This window comes from Ammospiza nelsoni, chromosome 3 (assembly GCF_027579445.1).
Source record: "Ammospiza nelsoni isolate bAmmNel1 chromosome 3, bAmmNel1.pri, whole genome shotgun sequence".
Lineage (NCBI taxonomy): Eukaryota > Metazoa > Chordata > Aves > Passeriformes > Passerellidae > Ammospiza > Ammospiza nelsoni.
Window position 1 is genome coordinate 40,530,927 of NC_080635.1, and position 19,381 is coordinate 40,550,307.

At 39.4% G+C, this 19,381-nt stretch overlaps 1 pseudogene; it reads left to right on the forward strand.

Annotated features, from left to right (window-relative positions):
- The window catches only part of LOC132070674 (centromere protein J-like), a 40,908-nt pseudogene extending 29,812 nt beyond the window's left edge, over window positions 1-11,096 (forward strand).
- The last annotated feature ends 8,285 nt before the right edge of the window (window positions 11,097-19,381 follow it).

The window sequence follows — 19,381 nt, forward strand, 5'->3', positions numbered from 1 at the left end:
AGGTAAAAGATATCAGATGAGAAGGGAGGCAACTGTTCCACCATAGTGAGCATGACAGCGTGTCCGTGTTTGAAAGTCACTAGACAGTAATTTCAATGAATTCTATACAGTTCCAGATATGAAAAGAGATATTGATGATTTCCTCCTATGGCACACAGCCACGGGCAATAAAAATTGTGACTTCAGCAACAGTTTTGAGAAGGGAGAAGTTGAGGACAGCAGACTTTTGGGCTCACTGCTATCTGGGCTTTCGCCATCTAGCCAGGGTTGGATCCAGTCCAACTGGAATCCAGCACAAGCATGAGCTAGACTGGTGGGCATAGTGCCCAGATGTCCTGAGTGAACTCTAAAATATTTGACAGAGACACATGCTCTTTATCTGATCTGATGGCACAGAAAGACTTTACAGTGAATAGAGTGGCTGCCAATTGTTGTACTCTAGAATTGAAGTCTCAGGTAAATGGAACATTAAACAGAAGCCCAAAATCCATGTCATAGCAATAGAGCTGCACATGGTGACTCACTTGCATTTTCTTTGCATTTGAGCTCTTTTGCTAGCAGGTGGATGCTTTCCCTCACAGATCCTGTGAATCTGGATAATTCTGAATTTTGGATGTAGATTAAAAAAACCTATCATACTACTTCTATCCAAAACTGAGAAACAGCATAGGGACACATCAAGTGAATAGGGGTTGTCAGGGATTGGAATGGGCTGAACAGAGAAGTGGTGGCATCACCATCCTTGGCACTGTTTAAAAAATGGGTGGATATGGCACTTTTTGACATGGTTTAGTGGTGGACTTGACAGTTCTATGTCAACGGTTGGAACTGATGATCTGAGAGTCTTTTGCAACCTAAAATATTTTATGGTTCTAGGCTTGGAAAATGTGCATGTCTTCTATAACATATGTAAGTTAAAGCTAGCTTGGACTGGTGAGTTTAATCAGCTGTAACCACAAAAAAATTGCTATCTGACTTTTTTTTTGTCAAATCTAATAGAATTTGAGGATGTGCACAAAAACAGTTGGTGATCAAGTCTGAATAATTATCAGTTTTTATATCAGTTTCATCTTTGTTAAAGGTACAAATATTTTGTAGACATGATTTTATGAAGTAAAAGAAAAAAACAACCAAGAGCTGGCCCACATCTCTGAAAAATATGTATTCTGGTTACCTATAATACTTTTAAGGAAGACCTCTATTTGTGCTGTAACATGACCTAGCTGGTGAGGAACTGTCCAATTCAAGTTGTGCTTTAGTGAGACAAGAGAAATGTCCATTTTAACTGCACATCATTAATGATTCTTTCAGACTATGAACAGATGGGCCAAAATAGTTATTATTTATTAATTATTAATGCTTACTAACATGTATACTCTGAAAACAACTTGATTTCTGAATGCAGCTCATTAGTTAGAGCAAGTTGCCAGTTTCCGGTCCAACATGCACCTGTGGACAGATTTTCATTATTTCTGTGAAAAAAGATGAGTTTATTTGCCTGGCAGGGTTGGAAGTGTGAGGAGGGATGGGGAATTCCACTGAAAGGTATACTGATAGCACTTTTTAACATTTCAGCCAAGGTCAAATATGCTTACTTCCAACCTTAGATGGATTTTGCTGTCTAATCTTGCAAGGGGTTTTGATGACCTTTGAGCATATTATTTCCTTGCCTGTGAACATTCTTCTGACAGTTTACTAACCCTCAAGTAGGAAAGGTCTGTGAATATGTGAACAGACTTTCACAGCATTTGAACTTTGCTTCATCCATGAGTACTTGCTGCTTTTTCCTAGGTTTTTGATTTGTTAGAGGGAATGTGAACCCTACATGACACAAACTGTGATTTTTGAAGGTAATAAGAGACCCTTATTTATGAGAATTGACAAGTGAGAGATTTCTGGGACAATTTGTTGAAGAACTGTAGATATTAACAGCCGAGAGGCTAAAGCTTATTGCAAAATGTAACTGATTATTGTTGAGCATGAAGATCCAGGAGAACATATTTTTAGAATTCCTTGGTCTAGGTGGACACTCGGTAACAATACTTCCTCCTGCTCTCCACCGCCTTCCTGATAGCATAGATCTGTAGAACTAGAGGAATTTCAAGAGGTCCCTGCTTTTGCCAAGAGCTGATCAGTGTCATTGGTGGCAATTCAAGCTGTGTTTCACCAGCTTCCATGACAAAGATACAGAATGAACTGCCTGTATGTTCTTTTATGAAGTTGAGTTTCATTACTAAACTACACCTCTCTTCTTGTCACCAGCTGATATGGTGATTAATATTTTTTGTTTTCTGTGAAGATTGGAAAAAACCCTATCTACCTTGTGCATGTTGGGACACTCCTTCTTCCTCTAACCCTGTAGCCCCTTTGCATCAAGGGTTTGCATTTACTGGTCATCCACATATTTCTAATGAAGAAAATTGAGATAATTTGATGGCTTTGTTTATGAAAGCAATGGAATTGAAAGAATCTTTATCAAGAACTCAGTCATATGTGATTAGTCCAAATACTTAGTATTTGAGTTTCTTTAAAAGTGCAGAGCAAAGTTGTAGTGGTTGCCTGGGGTACAGTGATGGCTCTGAATTTTCAAATGATCTCTTAGACTGACATTCCTCTGAATGAAAACAGAGACTGCATGTGATTCATGTAAGCCTGTCTGGATTCCTTTGACATTATTGCTTTAAAAATAGGCAATGCATAAAAAATGAAACAATGGCATGTGTAACAGGAACTGTTCTGCATGGATGCTCCATCAGCTGAATTGGCTGATACATCTCATCATGTTCATGGAAACAGTGCTATTTTCTCTGACTACATCTGGCCATAAAGTATCTTCTATTTACAAGTCGTGGGTAAGGTTTTTACAAGCTTCAATTGCAACATTCTTTCTATAACAAACCACAAGGAAAACAAATGCTGCCACATGTTTGTGTCTCCCTGAAGCTGATGAATATTTGAGCTGCTGTGGCCCTATTGGCACTTTCTGAAGATGGTGATCCAGCTGGCTCAAAACTAACCAGGGAGCAGGAAAAGAATTCATCTCTGCCTGATTCTACTCAATGAACCAGGTTAATTTCCTTCTGTAGCTGCTCTTGCCTCATAAAGGAGTGACTGGAAAAACGTAGCTGGGGATAGAAGAAAAGGAGTGAGACTCCAGCAATCTGGGCTGAAATTGGTTTGGGCTGCTGTGAAACTGCTGCAATGGCTTTTCAAGTTCCTTTAAATGATTTGATAGTTTCAGTCTTGAGATATTTAGCAATGAAATGATTGATTGTGTACTCTTTCTTTCTTTCTATCTCTGCAATTTCTGAGCTAATATCTCTTCATCAGAAATAGTCTTAAAGGTCCTCAGTTCTATACCTTTTGTCTCAACCTGAAGTCCCAGGCATATTTTGACAGTTTGCCCATCCACTTTTATTTGAAAACCTGATTATGTTTGAAGAACTCAGGCATATCCACACAATCTGCCTGGAGAAAATATCACCAAATGTCAAATATAAAAGATATTCTTTTTAACAATAAATTCTATTAATTTATGTACTTTCCAACAACCTTGTCTGAAAGAGGTAATCAGTTGCCTTTCTCTTGCTGAAAACTGTTTTATGCTTGGAGGAAAAATTTAGCCTTTTAAAATCCTACAGTTTTCTGGTGTTGCAATAGGATTGCTTTCTTGGCTTCTTCCCTGTAAGCATACATTAAATTGTAATGTCATCTATTAATATAAATAAGGCATCACCAACCACAGCAGCAGCAGATACCCTAAATTTCACTGATCACATGGAGAAAATTTTGCAGCTACCAAACATTGACCATTGTTATCAGAGAAGGAGCAGTGCAGTCTTCCTGTCTGTGCTTTGCTAGACCCATGTCCCTTGAGCAATAACTCATGGACTTGAGTAAATTAAGCTGATGGCAAATATATTCTTTCCATTAATAGCTTACACACATCTTCTCAAGCAGCCACTCTTCAGTGTATGAGTCATTTCAAAATCAGAGTTATTGGTGCCATTTCCAACTTTTTTTTGATTGTTTCTTTGTTTCTTACCATAATGCACTTGGAAGCTTTGCATAATGCAAATGCATTATGCAAATGCATAATGCACTCTCAAGCAAACACTTAAGAGTCATTGTGTAAGTCCTGTAAATCCCAAGTATCTCATGGTGGTCATGCAGGAATATTTTGTTTACTCTGTGCCCTGCTCTAAGGTCTGCATAAAAAATTGGGGAAGTGCTTTTGAGTCTCCTTGATCTTTCAGTCTAAATAACTGCTATAGTTTGGTTGAAAATTTTTGCATCTCATTTCCCTTCTGTGGCTCACACACCCCTTAGGGTCCTACAAGTCTTGTGTCAGCCATGATTAATGGAGATGTTTGAGATCAAAACATAGAAAGGTTGGACATGCAGCAAGTAAAAATGAGCTGTTGTGCTTATTTTACTGGGCTCAGCTCAGTTGTGCTAACTAGAGAGAGCTGGCAGGGTGGTGGGACTGAGGGATGAGAGCCTTTCAGCAGCTGCTGGCCTCACACTCTGCCCCTTGGATTAGATTTGACTTGCATTGTTGTCCAAGCACAGAGAAATGTGGGAAGCAAAACAAGACCCTAAATGCAGAGTTATGCATAAAATGTGTGTGTGTGCTTAAGTGTGTCTCTGTGGATACACCCACACACACAATTAAAAATTTTCCCAAAGTTTTAACCACTTAATGATTTGAAGATGTTTATATTAACCTAATACAAATGTATTTACACGTTTTAGGACATAAATAGCTCTGTGCAAAAAGCTGATCCTTTGAGATCAATGACAAAGGAACATCAAGAAGAGAAAACATCTAACTGCTCCATTGGTAGAAGCACAGTACCAACTGGCAGGAGGACTCTTCATCAGGGAAGACTGACACCTTTTGAAACAGACAAAGTAAGCCATCAGCAAGGTCTATTTAAACTACCTTTATTTCCTTTTTATTATATCTTTTAGAATCTGTATTGGGATCCTGATCCTCACATGGCTGCTGCTTGGCCCTCTTTCCCTGGAACTGCAGATTTTTTGTCAGTAATTATCTAAGAGGCTGTTCATACATTGAGCTATTTAGACACCTGCATGGAGAGTGTGAGTGTATGCTTTAAAACCTGCCCCCATTGTCCCAGAACAAGTTCAGGGGTGATCACATGCACCAAGAATTGGGGCACTGCATGGGCCAGTGGTTCCCAGCGAGGCCAGGGGCTTGGAGAACCAGGGGCGGCTCATGGAGTCCAGCAGGGCTCTGCCTTTCCCGCAGCCTGGGAGGAGGGCAGGCTGGGTGTGGAAGGAAGGGCCAGACCAAAATCCCAATTGTCAAAGCCCATAGTGATGAGACAGACGTGGGGTCATGACAGGAAGTCATCCCATGGGTGAGGGCTGGGATTTGGATTAGCCAGGTGTGTGGCCAGGCACAGATATTACTGCAGTGCAATCCACCATGGAGCCAATGAAACGCAGTTCCCAAGAGAAGGGATGGAGGAACTGAGGGGGACTTGGCCCTGTCTGAGGCTTCTTCCAGCTCTTCTATCCTCCCTTCTTTCTCTGTGGAAGTTGAACCAAGCTTAGATACCTGTACAATATCCACACACAGACAGCTAAGCTCCTAGGAAGAAGTGTTTAGCATGCTCTTGCCACATCACTGATAGCTCCCATACTGAAGTGAAGCACGACTGTAAGCCAGGGCCTCTTCATTTTTCTTCAGGTTGTACATCAGACCTCTCCTACTGGAAGAAGGCATAATGGTAGGAAGTCACCTGGAGCTCTCTCACATCTGAGTGGTTGTTTTAGGGAGCCCAGCTCACCTTCCTGTGTAAAAGGTAAGATCTGTGGAAACCACCTGCCTGCTTATAGTGGTCTGCAAATGACTTGGAGAAACTGGTCCCCCAGCTCTTGACTCATAGAGAATGTGAGCCACTAAAACACATCTATGATTCTTAGAAGTATTGTCAAATTTGTATTTTACAAGAGAGAGAAAACAGATTGTGCTGCCACCTACTTACTGAGTTTCTTGTCCCAGAGGTTCAGGAGATGGGACTATGGATGTGGACTGCATTTCCTTTTGGTCAAGGACAAAGCACCTTTGGGAGGATGGACAAGCTGTTAGCCAACCTTATCAGTGCAAGTCGCAATGTATTACAAGATTCCGAGAGCTAGCATCTTTTTAAATCCTTTCTGAGATATGTATGGAAATATTATTCAGCAATTTTCATGTGCTTTTAATGACCCTTTTTGCTTTGATTTTTCTTACAGGGACACTTTTACCCATTTCATATAGCTTAGAAGACATCTTCCTCTCACATAACTACAGGAAAGACACTTACAGCTTTGCACCCTGCAAGAACAATGAAGAAACAGAGGTATTTCACCATTTAACTCTATAAAATAGAGTTACAGTGAGTCTGTGGTATTAGTTTTCATAAACAGCATGCTAACTCCCATTCATTTGGCAGCAATATTCTCCTGGCTTTATTTTTTTGCCTTTACTCCTTATATAAGTGCAGTCTTAAAAACAATATTGCAATGGCTTCAAATAATAGGCTGGATTCCTTTGTCAATATAGTTCTGCACAGCTGTTGAACATTAAAAGATTTATGTTGTTAGTTAACATTTTAATTTTGTCTCATGAAGGAGAAGAAGCTCTTAAAAAGACAGGAAAATTGCTAAGAGCTCAGAATAAAGTGGCTTTTGTGACCCCACACTAGAGAAATGGCATAACTGCTTATGAAAACAAAGTATGTACAGACAGTCCTCCTGCTTTTCTGGATGATGAAATAAAGGTTTGAGCTACTTAAAATTGCAGTTCTTACATGAGCAGCAATTGTGTTCTTCCCATCTGTGAGGAGAAATAAAGCACACTAAGAAAAAGAAAGTATTCTGTTCCCGCCTCCTATGCTATGAAGTAGACACAGCTTTAGAGATGGATCTTGCAACTTTAAGCATGGTGTTTATAGTTATTTAGTGAAGCATATCACTGCCCTGTGGGGAGCAGTTCTCCCTATGCCTTCAGATCCCATAATTCAAAATTCACCACATATTTAAACTGTAATTAACATCAGCTCATAACTGCCCTGGACACTGTGTGCCAGATGTCACTTGACTTTAGGCTCCTTTACACTGCCAGACTGCAAAGAGCATTTATGGTAATGGTAAACTGGAATTGTAGCATCCAGAATAGCCCTTAGTTACAGAGATAGCATCACCTCACAGCTAAGAGCCATGTAATTTGTTTTGGAAGAGTGACTCTAGCTAATACAAATACCTTTCTTTGTATATCAGTAACCCAACACCCAGAGATAGTTCTGCTCTCTGTTCCTGTGTTTATTCTCTCCATTTTGTGCAGCAGAATTTTGTCAGAATGCACTTTTATTACCTCATTTTTTTGACTTCTGCTTTGCTATCTTTTGCTTTGCAAATGCAAGAAAACTAGAATTAATGTGCAACATTTCTAGTTACAAATAAAATATAAAAATTCATTGCAAATACAAGGCAATACCAGAAAGAAGAGAATCTTTCCTCTGTGTGTGAAAGTAAATAAAATTTTTGCACCATTGTTTTAAGTTAGTGAACATATTTTTAAAATATTTCTGCTTATGTAACACTGACCTTGAAGTTTTCATAATACAACCTCCAAAATCAATATTATCTAGAACATCAAAGTTACATCAATAAAGGAGAAAACATGGGGAAGAGGTGCAGGAAAAAATGGAATATTATGATGGAAAGGTAAGAGAAAATAGCTTTTTATTTTTGGTTGGGAGATATTCCCTTTTTTGTGAAAATTCTGATTAGATTGTAACAGTATGACAAAGCTGTAGTGCATCTTCTGGTTGCCTTCTTCTTTGAATATTACCAAAAAAGTTATACCATGGTAATCGATATATCCTGAACAGAAACAACTGCTACAGAATCATCAGGAAAAATTATTAACCAGAGGCTATGCTTGGTATGAAGTTTTGTCTGACTAGTGCCCTTTTTGTAGAAGAGCATATTAATGACATTATTGCCTGCTGTCGATAAGAAGTGTCAAGCAAATATTAGGTCTGTGCGTGCAGCCAAAATTAATTCTGTAGTACTGAAGGTCCATACAGGACTACTTGGAAATAAATGGTTCTTAACCTACCACATCAGCAATCTGCGTTAATTCATCAAGTTCAGTCATTTTGATTCACACAGTCCAGAACCATGCATCTCTCAAGTGATCTGTGTACCTGTGTGGAAGATGTACAAGCATATATGAAATGAGTCTGGTCAATAACTCACTAATGTTGGTAAAGAACAAACCTGACTGTTTTCCCTATTGCCAGAGGGCTGTGCACCTTATCGTGCTTAACATTAAAACAAAGTGGTGGGGTGAGAACTTGGAACCTGTGCTACAAGTAAGTTCATCTTGTGAAAAGAAAACTTCTTTTGTCCTCTTTTACACACAAAGGAGGCAAAATAATGCTGTTCTGCAGAGATGACCTTCAAAATACAAAGATGTAGCATGACTTCCTTCAAGATCCAATTTAATTGGAAGGCAGTGAGTGTGGTGCTGCTCATTTCCTTTGACTTCATCTGCATTGGATGCTTTGTGTGTTTGAAGGTAGAAGAGGAGCTTTCTGATGAACACCTAATCCTCACTTTCCACAACAGTACTAAAAAGGAAATTGATGCTGATGAAAGCATGACAATGATCAGCTTTTCCAATAGAGATGTGAATAAGATCATGCCAGACCAGAGGGTGGTGGGTAACTTTTCATTTTCTTTAAGGAAAATAAAACGATTAACTGGTTTTCCAGCAAGGTTCTATAATTTATCTATATCTATCAATTCTGAGAGTAACTGATGAGGAAGGGTGTTTAACAACCCTGAACAGTGAAACTGCATCTACAAAGACAAAGTGGAAAGGCATGAAGGTAACAGTCAAAGAAGGAACAAATAGGTAGGTAGTCAAGCAGGAGACTGAACAAAGGCAAGGGGCATGGGCAGCCATCTGAAGCAAGGACTGGTTTTTATACATTTTCATACATCATTTGTAGAGTAGGTAGCATGGAGGTTTCTTCCATGTGGGCATTATGTAAATAAAAATAGCTAATAACAGTGTGGACTAACGTGGAAATTAGTGAGGCCTTTGCAGCACTGGGATTTTTAAAAATTAATAGTTCATGGATGAGAGCATAGAGGTTGGAAGATGACTTTCATGTGCACACTGTTCTCCTGCACTTTACAGAGGTGAAAGTAGCATCATCTGGACACAACCATGAGGGTGAACAAGAGGAAGGAACAGCAATGTGAACATAGCTACTTTTATGGATGACAGATGCAGAATATGACCTTGAAATGACTTTTTAAAGATGGCTTACTTTTGAGCACATTGTTATGGTTGAATCTGCCTATGCAAATATTGTGAATATGCTGCTATCATCTCACTCTCCTTCCAAATTTATTACTATGCAGATGCACAGACAACTCACACTGCTTATCCATATGGCCTGGAGGTGCTGCAGTTCCCTAATAATCAGATAGGTATGCAAGACCTCACTATGTGAACTCTACGTGCAGATTTATTTCTATTATGAAAGTGTAGTTTGAATTCTGACTCCAGCAGATTGGATGTTTTCTTGCCATTTCACATTGTCTTTTGCATTTCACTTTCAGCATATTCCATCACTTCACTTCTGAGTTTCCTCCTACAAAGCAAATATAATAATGAAATGTAAATGTAGTTCTTCCAATTCTGATTATCTGATTATGCAATTCTTTAATTTCTTTTACCAGTATTGTAAATATAATTTACATCCTCACTACAATGTCAAAAAAAAAAAAATCCTGACCTAGCTTTGTGTAAGGCAACCTGGAAGAACACTAGACAGACTTTTACATCATCTTCTGTACAGAAAAACATCATCCCCATGGCACACAAGAAATTGTGTTCCCAGATCACACAGTGAAATGCCTCTACAGTGATGGACTGAAGGAGACTTCTTTCCCAGATGGCACAGTAGTAAAAGTAGAAAAGTAAGTCCTGTGTAACTAACAGGGACCACATTTTGGACACAGGTACAACAACACTGACATTTAGAACTGTGGCTGGATTTTGAATAGCTGGGAAATTTCCAGATGAAGGGGAAAAGGATTGGTGAGATAACCCTTGTTATCTAACAAGGGTTTTGCAAGAATGTAGCACTGAAAATTCACTTTTACCTGAATGATAGGTGACAATTCACCACTGGCAAAATGACTGTAAAATATTCCTCATTTAGTTCTATGTAACTTTACACTGGCCAGAATAGCTTGGAGATCACCAGTTGTCAGTGTTAGCAATGTGGGTACTAAAGGACTCAGGATGAGGGCTCCTGAGCTCTATCCACAGGTGTTTGGCTCCCCCTCTAATATTGGGCAAGGACTGAGATTATCTCAGTTGGTTACAGCATGGTGCTGCTATTAAAATCAAGGCTGTGGGTTTGATCCCTGAAAGGTGTCACTTAAGGGATTCACTTAAGAGTTGGACTTGAGGGTCCTTGCGGGTCTCTTCCTAGTCACATTCTGTGAAGCTGTATTGTCTCTCTATTCCTCCATGCAAAATGAGAAAAACAGTTTTGGGACTCTTACAAATCTCTTCTGAGGAGGAGGAAGGATCCTGCTGTAAAATGGATTTTCTGCCTGCAAAATGCCTTGAGATCCCTGCATGAAGTCATGTAAAATTTGGATCTCACCATCCATTAGCTATTATTTTACGTATTGAAGTCTTTTTGTGAGACCAGATTTCTAATGCCATTCCATGTAAATCCTGAGGTTTTCCACCTGACATTATTTTCCTATTTCATTGAGTTGTGTTAGACAGCTCTGCAAGACAGGTTAATAAAAGACAGTGTTTTCTCATCACTTCATTCATTGCTACTTCTTCCAGGAACAGAGATAAACTAGTGGTATTCAGTGATGGCCAAAGGGAGAGTCACACTGCACAGTTCAGCAGGAGGGAGTGCCTGGATGGCACTGTGAAAACTCTGTTCTGCCACAGCAGACAGGAAACCAAGTACTCCACTGGACAACTCCAAATCAAAGATGAGGAGGGTAATCTCATTTGAGATAAGAGGTGATTCCTCCCTGCAGAAGGCTGCACTGCACCTATGTAGCTTAAGGCATATTATTGGCAGGTCAGAACTGTTAGGAAGATCTAACTTGTGAAAATGAATGGATGGATCCATAGAGCTGAGATTACTTTGGCTCAGCAACTGCTGCTTAGATTGGAATAACATTACCTGAATGAAATGAAGACTGAAGGAGAGGCAGTCATGCCCTTTTTGTGTAGTCAACACTAAAACAAATGCCCACAGTATTTCTCACCAAAGGGTTTCTTTCATGGTACTGATCACACTTTTTCTAGTTTTTCTGCAATTTGTTGTGAAAGTGACTACAATGAATAACTATGTTGTAAAAAGCCCAAATATACAGTATTTGTATGACCCCAAATATATTCAGTGCTGCCTTATGCTGACCTGTCACAGACATCTTTTGTGAAAAATCCTTTCTTGGGATTTTTCTCCCTTCTGAGAAGCTGTGGCCTCAGCAACAAAATGTAAACAATGGTTATCTGCTGCTGTGGAATGCAACAGGTGGATGCGTGATTGGTCTCCTGTGGATGTTTGGATTTACTGACCGCTCATGGCAGAGCAGGGTCTCGCTCTCTGCCGGGACACAGAACTTTGTTATTCATTCTTTTCTATTCTTAGCTTAGCTAGCCTTCTGAGAACATTCCTTCTATTTCTTTTTAGTAAAGTTATAATGTAGTATATATATCATAAAATAATAAATCAAGCCTTCTGATCACGGACCAACATTCTCGCCTCTCTCTTCATCTGCAACCCTTGTGACCACTGTCACACTGACCAAAATAAACCTACATGGGGTATTTATTTCCTGAGTTAATCATCAAAAATTGTCTGGAAATGATTAATGTTTTCTTTTTGTTTGTATTCTTTGGAGCAAAATTTTCCAGCATATATCAAGGCTTATCACGAGCTGGACATTAGACCAAAACCTGAGCAGGAGTGTAGAGAACAGTCATAGCTCTGGATGCTCCTTCCAACCAAAGTTATTAAAAAATTATATGATCATAATCTAAAAACTCTGCCTCATACATTTGAAAAGAAAATGCAACATTTATTGCATCCTAGTGATTATTCTGGATCAAAGATCTGGATCTTCTGAATCCTTCTTCTTCCTCCAGCAGTCTTTCCTCTGTGTTGCTTTGTCTTTGAAATAACTTTTCCCACTATTGTTTTTATTGTTCCCATAGTGCAACAATATTTCTGGTCAGTGAATCTCTCCATCTGTAAGGTTCTTTGGATGGCACTTGATACTTAGAGGGATTAATAATTTATCAGACGCTGCTTTCAACTGCCTTCCCCATAGACTGCCTGTCAGAAAACCATATAATAGTTTGGGTTGGAAAGGACCTTAAAGATCATCCAGTTCCAACTCCCCCTGCCATGGGCAGGGTCACTTTCCACTAGATCAGGTTGCTCAGAGCCCCATCCCACCTGGCCTTCAACATTTCCAGTCAAGTGAATTTTTCCAAATCACTGAAACTCTTCTCTTGTAGAGCTCAGCTCATTACCTGCCCACTGACTGAGATATCTAATTATCTCCTTATGCTCTTCAAATTCCTGTAGTAACAAACATGCTCCCACAGCATCTGCTTTAGCCTTTTCTCGCGCCTAAGTGCAAAAATGGCAACATTATGGAATTGCTCCCTCTTTTCTGTTTCCAGAGGCACAGACAATCAACAAATCACCACTCAAATTGCAGAGCATCTTTCAAAGAAAGAGCAAGAAGCATTGCTGATATTGATCATACACATACTTCAGTTTATCAATTTAATTATGAAGCTGTGATCAGTTTCATATCAGCTGGTGTAATGATAAACTTGTATTGTTTTCCCTTAACTGCTTCATAGTACTTCTGCTTTCAACTACTGCAATAGTTAATGTATTTTGTTTTGCAAAAGAAAAGTCTAACTAAAATAAAATCAAAACATCATTCTTTTCCATGTTTCACTAAGAATTTCAGTTTGTTCTACCATATGCTGACAAAAACAGATCTATGTTGATTTTTTTCCTTAGTCAAGCATCATAAAAAAGTGAATGTTGCTAGTGTTTTCAGTTTGGTTGAGAAACTAGATGTGATACCAATGTTCTATAAAGGACCATTGTTTTTATTTCCAAGAATTCCTCTAACAAAAGGTCCCTGTTTTCCAGTTAAAATGCTGACATTCTTTTTGTTTCTGTAGTGAATCAGAAAACAGATTTTGCTCACAGCTTTTAGCCTTAAATCACTGTTTACTATTCAATAACCTGTTACTGAATCCTTGAATCCTGCGCATAAGTAATCCCACTTAATTGTAAACTAAACAAGGAACAATTTTGTTATCATGCTGCTTGCTGCTTGCTTCATTCATTAAGCACTCTTGACTCTACTCGCAGGAAACATTTTGGAATAATTTGGCCCTGCACGATGTGTGACACATGGGGAATATGTGCAAGGCAGTCCCTAGAGCTGTGCACAAGGGTGACCCTGCTGAAGATTTTGAGCGCTTTTTGCCAACCTGTGTCTGACCATTGTTTTACCAACACGCGCTTTTTTCAGGTGTTATTTTATAGCATAATAATAGATTTTTGACACAAAGGGCACACATTTGGTTTGGAAACAAGGAGGCAGCAAATTCACCTGCATGAATGACAATCTCTGTCAGGTATAACTGAGAATCCTTCACAGATGAGTTCTGACATATCCCACTTTGTTTTTCACAGGCTGATTCTCACACCATCTCTCCTCCACCTTCCACTTCCCTCAGTTAACCAGAAGCATGGCTCTACCATTTATAGCTCATAGCTGTAGGAACAAAAATAACCCAAGAATAATCCAAATTAAGTGTGACTGCATATTGTGCTTAAACTGTAGCAACATATATAGCTACTTCTCGATGTTTTTTTGTCCTGGAGGATTTACAATGAAATTTTCATGAATCCTTCATGGAGATGGAACACATTTGGGAATTACCACTTTTGTCTTTTCACAGGTTTTCCTGGCATTAGCAAAAACATGCTACAGCCAGTTTTTTTCATATTTAAAATATGCAGTGACTTGTGAACAGAGCTAGTTCCATTCAGACAGCCAGGGGTGTGGGCCTCTGGTCCTCATCAGAGGAAATATCTGTGTGGTTAGCTCATAGTTGCAGAAGTCAGGTGTAGATAACCACCAACTGAGTTGGGCAGACTTGCATGGAGAATGCCTAGCCTCCAGGGATTTGTTTATTTTAGCTTCACCTTTTGCTTGGAAGGGTATTTTTGACATGCCATTTTTTTCTGCATCTAGGAAGTCAGTGTTTTTCTTGGAAGTGCTCTGGTAGTTTTCTTAGTTAGGACAGCCACCTTAGGAATGCATCCTCTTGCAGCCTGCAGGGCAGGTTGTGGAGAAGAAGCAGAAGTACACTTGGCCACCTTTTCATAAGCAAGTAAGCCAGGCACTCTCACCCGCTTTGCTCCAAGGCACACGCCTTCTGCCAGCATTCATCCCAGCTACTTGGTTTGGCCTGGAAGTGTCAATCTGCTTGCAGTTCAGCAATACTGTGGAAAAGTTTTCTTCTCACAGTGTCATCCATGGAACAGCCTAAAAACAAGGCTGTATTTTGGTTGAGTTCTAAAAGCCAGGGTTTGAATTTGTCATAAACATTCTCATGGAGATGGAACTCTCACAGCTTCTAGATATCTCTTGTATCAGAATCACCTGCCTTCATTTCCATCTTACTTTAAGGTGACTTTCTGTGCACTGCTGCATTACTAGCACATAATACTAACTCAGTATGTTACCCTGCTCTGAGCAAATTCTCTTGGCTAAGGTCATAAAGCCCAATGCAAAACCAACAGTGGACAGTAGGAAAATGCCTATTGATTCCAATGCTCTTTTCCTCCTCTGACATGTGCTGATTTAACTCTCTGATAATCTGCTATTCCACTGATGAACTCCTCCCCAATTCCTGAGGAGCAGGGCACCTTCTTATCTTGTCACTTCCCTCGCAAGGCAATAATGTTCCTTAGAAATACACATAGATTCTAAATGAAATATCACTTCCCACTGGACAATGGTAATGAGTGATGGACCCCACCTATTTTTATGAGTAGGAAATGCATTTTGAGCTACATTGTACAGAGCAATTGTCATACAGACATTTCATGAAATGTATTCCTCCCTACACAGCTAGTTCAACATACACAAAACTCAAACTAAAGACCTGTCCAACTGGGCGGTGGCATAGAGGAAAAATGCCAATGGATCTGTAGATTTTTTTCTCTCAGTTTTATTTTTCTGGAAACCTACAGTGGTGAAACCATGCAGTGTAATTGACCCTGAAGATTAGACTCCATATTTGGGGCAGCATGTTTGTTGGATGGGAGAAGAGTGTTTGATCTGAAGACCACTCTGATAAAACATTAACATATCAACCCTCACCTTCTCTCAGAAAGCAGCAAGCAGAAAAATACAAAGTGAATGGTCTGTATGCTAGACAAGACCCTTTCATAACTTGTTATTTTAGTGGCACCTTTGCTTTTTCTTTTCAGATTGAGTTTTAGACTCCAGAATGAATTACCTCTGCCTTCCAAACAACTACAGGAAAAAAGGGAAAAAGTTACACCTGGATATACTGCCTTGAGCAATGTGCAGTTGAGTTGAGAAAGGACACTTTTCTGTGGAAAAAAGCCCTTTTATTGGAATAGAAAAGTTTTTTCCCAGAGAACAAATGTAATCTTTTGATAGCTTTAATTTAACTTTAATTTTCTTGTTTTGAAAATGTCAGAATATCCTCTTTTCATTTTTTAAGAGACAATGGTTCAGGAAGACTTTTTTAAAATGCCAATTTAGTTTTAAAACTAAAAGTCCAAATGTGAAATGAAATGCTTTGCCATTGTTAAAATGTAAATTAACATCATTCAAAAGTTTCACAAGTCACAGAACAGTTCAGGATTTTCATTATTTTATGTGAATGTGGAAAAAAAATTTAAAAATCTTTCAGGAAGGAAAAATATGTTTTTCTCTCCAGTCTCACATTTGTGGTTCTCTCTTATGATGCACCTATGTCATAGCTGTCCAATGCATAGAGAAGTGTCCAGGAGGTTTTTCAGGGAGTCTGGGAAGCAGGACAGTGGGGTTAGAAACTTATGATTACTTTACCACAGGACTTTCTTTCCTGTGAATCATTTGCCCTGTAGTGCAAAATGGATTAAAAGTAGTCTGGACCATCTTACATTCTGTAGTGAGGGAATTGTTGCTTAAAAATAGAAGGGATTTGAAGCAAGCTTTAGTCCAGGGTGGGAAGAATAAGGCTCCTATTGGAAACACACTTTAGGCATCATTAATAGCTGAGACTGTGGCCAAAATTTGAACTTCTGCAAACAATGACTTTCCATATAGCAAAATAATATGTAATTCTATATTCCAATACTAATATGTATATGAATATATTTAGTGATGTTTTACAATTAGACCTGCAGTAACCTTCCATCTCGAGTTTAAACTGGTGTTGGAAGGGAGGCAGCAAGATCTAAACTTCACTGGGATTATTCCTGAGAATCCCCTTATAGATAAGAGACAGTCTGAAGTTGAACTATCTTTAGTGAGAGCTTTCCTTGAGTGAGGGTTTTACAGGCAACAGGAGGTAAACGTGGTAAGCAGTTACTGAAGTATGGTCATGATTTAATAGGACTTACATGAAACACCATGAAGGAGAAAGTAGCCTTGCTCTGTCTGTTGCAGTCAGTCATTCTTTTCAGCCCCAGAAATTCGGGGGCTTGCTGCTGAGCTTGCATACAATCCTAACGTGATGATCCCTGAAAAGTATGGTTATTTTTGCTCCCACTGTCTTTCCTGGGAATTCTTTGCTTTGTCTGCTTATTAAACAGCACTATGTCATATGCTAAGAAAAAACAGAGTAACAAACAACAAGCAACCAGAAAACAAAAGAGACAAACACACCAAAAAACTCAACCATACCAAACTAAACAAGATTTACAGTGGCTGGTTCAAATCTTGGGGCAAACATTATTAAATTAAGAAAAAATTATGTAGTTGGACGCAGCCAACTACATAAGCAGGTACGAATTTGGATGAGTCACCTTACAGACTGCAGTTAGCTTTGTCTTTTCTGCACTGCTTGACAATGCTATTAGCAGTGGTTCTGCTATGGAACGTGCAGCCAGTGTGTGGCAAACTGTGTCATCACAGTCTCCACTAGGTAATCATAAATTAAGCTGTTGATAATGTCTGAACAATGAAGCTTTCTTTGCTGGTTTGTTCATATCAGCTTATATTAATGAACTTCTTTCATACCTCTGGCATTCAGGGAATGAAATTAAACTTCAACATTCAGGGAATGCCAGTTTACAGGAAATTGGCTCACCAAACCTAGATATAACAAATGTCTGCTTCAATTTCCCAGATAATTAAATGCCAAGAAAAGAGAACAAACCACTTTAACTAAGAAAGAACACCTATCCACTTTTGTTAAAGTTGTATGACATATAGGCAGAAGCTCTTGAAGTGCAATTATGAAGCACTGACTGTAGGATTAGGCATTGGTCTAAATGAATGAATTTCACTCACTTCACTATGTTTAAATGTGTGCCCAGATGAACCCTCATCTTTTCACCAGCCTTCATTCCCAATGGGTTCTGTGTTCAGCCCATTCCTTAATTACTTGTAAACCCACCTGTGGGTTTGCAGACATTCTTCCACAATGCAGAAACTACCACAAGCTTCTTGTCATGTGCCCGAGTTTAACACCCACGTACTGCTGCTGCCAACCAGCACTCAGAGGCAGAGAGCTTGGAATCACAGAACCAGAATGATTCTGGTTCTGTGATCAGGTTGGAAGGAACTTTAAAGACCATTCAGTTCCTGCCATAGGCAGGGACACCTCCCGCTAGCTCAAGTTGCTCAATGCCACATCCAACCTGGCCTTCACCACGAGGAGAGCAGGATGCCATTCTCTGTGACACCATGGAACATAGAGCATTCAGTAGATAAGCATCAACAGGATTATTATCCATTGCCTGACTCTGAGCTCTGGAGGGTTTCAGGCACATGACTGGGGAGGGGTTCATCTGGCTACCTTGTCAAACCCCAAAGCTAGCGTCCTTTGAGGCAGCTACACCTGCTCCTGTTAACCTCACACACCCAGAGTCAGACTGATAGAAGTTATTGTTTCACTGCAAAATGAACACTGTTGTTGGGGGTGAGGTAAGAGCAGATGTCTTATGCCACAGCAACCTCAACTATCATTTATTTTCTTGCATTTTAGTGAATATATGTTGCTAGCTGAATTTCTGCCTAAATATTTTTTATCTATACTATGCAACAAAATCCATACAGCCTTTATAATAAAAGAAACCATATCAGTTTTATAACTGTGTATTGGCCATGCATAACAACATAAGTGGCAATTTTCATGTAAGTCATGTCCAAAACTGATGAGCACCTTTATATTCATCCTGTTCCAGGCAAAAGCATGTCCATTGCATTGCTGCCTGTAGCTGCAGCTTTCATTCCCAAGGTAACCGAGTTTTTCCTCATGGTCCCTGTGCAATGGAAGAGCTGTCATTCAGGAAATTACTACATAAATCATGTGAAAATTCAAGAATGAAAACCTGCTCCTTAAACCAGAGGCCACAATGTCCTGTCTCCTGGCGCTGATTCAATATCAATGATACTGAGGTCCTCAACAAGGTCAGGACACCTTTTTCCTGTTTCTCTGCCCCAAACTTTAATTGCTGAGCATGGCTTATGTGGCATGGGATACCCCTTTCATCACTCTGTCTCAGCCGTCCTGGTTTTTCCACCTCCCAACTTCTTGGGCACCTGCAACCTACTCAATGAGGGGGAAGAGTGGAGAAAAAGAGAAAACCTGGATGTTCAGTAAACACTACTCAGCAATAGCCAAAACACTGGTGTGTTATCAGCACTGTTTTAGTTATAAAAATCTGAAGCATAGCACCATATGGGCTGCCAAAAAGAAAATTAACTCCATCCCAGCCAGACTCAGTACAGAAGTAAAAAGAGAAACTACATTAAAAAAAAAAGCACTGTATAGTGTCTAGGTGGGGGTCACCTTTTTGTTCTGAGGTTGTAGATGATCTCATGTAGCAGGATCCTGATTTCTGTGTTGGGTTGTTACAAATAAAAATTTATTACATTCACACAGATGAGTTTTCCATCATGATGTTGACCTCAGAATTCCTCTTTGCTTTGCTTGCCATTGAACATCACTTTGTAAAAGAGAATCAGAGGAGAATTCAGAGATGCAATAAAAGCCAATGCTGTGTTTCTTTAT